This window comes from Oncorhynchus nerka, unplaced genomic scaffold (assembly GCF_034236695.1).
Source record: "Oncorhynchus nerka isolate Pitt River unplaced genomic scaffold, Oner_Uvic_2.0 unplaced_scaffold_1633, whole genome shotgun sequence".
NCBI lineage: Eukaryota > Metazoa > Chordata > Actinopteri > Salmoniformes > Salmonidae > Oncorhynchus > Oncorhynchus nerka.
The window spans coordinates 7,000-10,000 of record NW_027039695.1 but is presented as its reverse complement, the minus strand read 5'-3'; the positions used below and the strand labels follow the sequence as shown (position 1 = coordinate 10,000).

Below are 3,001 nucleotides of genomic sequence, written 5' to 3'. Positions count from 1 at the left end.
TGAGCTAGCCCATACAGGAAGTGATGAGAGTCACTGATCTTGTCATGCGTCTTTTTCAGTTCAGTATGAAGTAGGAAGTGATAGATGCTTTACAGAAGTTATTATTCTCTCTCTACAAGCGATCACCCATACATTTTAATTTGATCGCCGTGTTGCAGGAGAGCTTTCCTGCAACGCAGGAAATGTAAAACGTCTAGTTTATTTGAGGTTTAAAAAGGCTTCTGAAGTGTGTAATTTCCCTTAACAATTTCAGACTTGATTTATCCTTACGAATGATGTATCAACCTCTTCAAAAATGTCCATTAATAATAATCCACTCTATAATTCACATTTCCTGTTGCTGCGGGATTATTTTCCTGCTGTAGAAAACTGGCTCAAATGAAGATCCTCCATCTGTAGCAGGAAGATAAGACTGAAACCAAGGAAACTATAAATAAAGAAACTCAGACAGCTTCAGTCTTTGTGTTGAGTTCTCCTCCTCTTTAAATTGAATTTGGACATTACAATAGTGAGATCTGCCCCCAGCCTGAACTGTGTCCAAAATGGCACCCTATTCCCTTGATAGTGCACTACTTTAGACCAACCAAATGGAACCCTATTCCTGCTTTAGTGCACTACTTTAGGCCAACCAAATGGCACCCTATTCCCGTTATAGTGCACTACTTTATACCAGACAAATGGCACCCTATTCCCGTTATAGTGCACTACTTTATACCAGACAAATGGCACCCTATTCCCGTTATAGTGCACTACTTTAGGCCAACCAAATGGCACCCTATTCCCTTTATAGTGCACTACTTTAGACCAGACAATTGGCACCCTATTCCCGTTATAGTAGACTACTTTAGGCCAGCCAAAAGGCACCCTAATCCCTTGATAGTGCACTACTTTAGACCAGCCAAATGGCACCCAATTCCTGTTATAGTGCACTACTTTAGGCCAACCAAATGGCACCCTATTCCCATTATAGTGCACTACTTTAGACCAGCCAAATGGCACCCTATTCCCTATATAGTGCACTACTTTTGGCCAGATGAGGCTCTATTTAAGGATTCGAGCGCCATTTTGGACACACATATAGACTATTTTAGGTGTGTTACCTTGGAGACAGTTTCCCTGCAACTAGGTATGAGGTCACTTCCGCTCCAGCTGCTTCCCCGTTGCTGTTGACGTGTCTCATGACTTTAGAGGTGTAGGAGATCTTCAGCTCAGATTTCTTCTTCTCCACGACCTAAAAACAAAACAGAGCATTCAGAAGAACACTTTATAGTCCAATTTGACTTTTGGCATCAAACGTCATCGGCGGTCAAGTTTGGCATCACAACACCAAACATCAGCTTTCCCCTCTTTGCCCTGCCGTGAATAAAGACGACACTGTGACTTGAGTGATGATTGGATACAGCACGGGATATACACAACCGTAACTCTACCTTGTCATCTGTTACTCTTCTTGAAGTGTCTTGTGTCTTGTTGCTGGCTTTTCGTTCCCACTCTACCTCCTTCTCCTCCCTCTCCTCGGGCCCAGGTCCAGGACGTGTCTTCAAGCAGGGCCTGATTGGGGAGGCTCTGTTTAGCCTGAGCTGCTGGGCTGCTGCTGCTGCTGGGGTGATGCTGCTGGGGCTGATTCTGCTGCTGCTGGGGTGATGCTGCTGGGGTTGATGCTGCTGCTGGGGGTGATGCTGCTGGGGTTGATGCTGCTGCTGGGGCTGATTCTGCTGCTGCTGGGGCTGATGGTCCTCCGAGGACTCCTGTTCCTCCAGGTGGCGCTGTCTGCGTTTCTCCAACCTCTGGGTCCAGTCACTGAAGCCCTCGTCCTCCTCCAGAGCCAACTGGCAGCCACTAGCCTTCAGCTCACTCTCACACCTGAAAAGACAGGTACAATTGTTAATAACAAGTCAAACCTAAAGGTGATCCAGTCATTTCTAACTGTTCAACAGATATCTATCTTGCACCATAGAAATATAGTGTTATATTCAACATTTCCTTCAAGAGTAACTATACCAAAGGACAGGGTTAGCCAGGCCGAGAGATGGCCAGGTCGACCCTCCAAAAAGACAGACAATACTTACAGCCTTCAACACTTCAACCTAATGCATTGTCAACTGAATTCAAAACAGGCTAATTCGGCTAAATTCCTAACTGTTTATTAACACAGTGTAAAAAGTCATTAGTTCTGCTAACTCCCAATGCCTAGAACCATTGTAGTAAACCCAACTCAAAGTATATCAGTTCTGCTAACTCCCAATGCCTAGAACCATTGTAGTAAACCCAACTCAAAGTATATCAGTTCTGCTAACTCCCATTGCCTAGAAACCGTATATTGTAACTCCCAACCATGCCCAACTCAGAACCATTGTAGTAAACCCAACTCAAAGTATATCAGTTCTACTAACTCCCAATGCCTAGAACCATTGTAGTAAACCCAACTCAAAGTATATCAGTTCTGCTAACTCCCGTTGCCTAGAACCATTGTAGTAAACCCAACTCAAAGTATATCAGTTCTGCTAACTCCCAATGCCTAGAACCATTGTAGTAAACCCAACTCAAAGTATATCAGTTCTACTAACTCCCAATGCCTAGAACCATTGTAGTAAACCCAACTCAAAGTATATCAGTATAACTCCCAATGTTTGTAGTAAACCTGTATATCAGTTCTAACTCCCAATGTTTGCCTAGAACCCACCTTGTAGTAAACCCAACTCAAAGTATATCAGTTCTGCTAACTCCCGCCTTTGCCTAGAAACGTTGTAGTAAACCCAACTCAAAGTATATCAGTTCCCTAGAACCATTGTAGTAAACCCAACTCAAAGTATATCAGCCTGCTAGAACCGTTGTAGTAAACCCAACTCAAAGTATATCAGTTCTGCTAACTCCCGTTGCCTAGAACCGTTGTAGTAAAACCCAACAAAAAAGTATATCAGTATTCAAAACTTAAAGTGACCTCAGCACCCATATGGTTATCTTTAGAAGTTGTACATACTTAACTGTTATGTTTTTATTC

At 43.3% G+C, this 3,001-nt stretch overlaps 1 pseudogene; it reads right to left on the bottom strand.

Moving 5' to 3' along the window:
• Window positions 1–1,863, bottom strand: part of LOC115118185 (non-muscle caldesmon-like) — a 4,180-nt pseudogene extending 2,317 nt beyond the window's left edge.
• Between the last annotated feature and the right edge of the window lie 1,138 nt (window positions 1,864–3,001).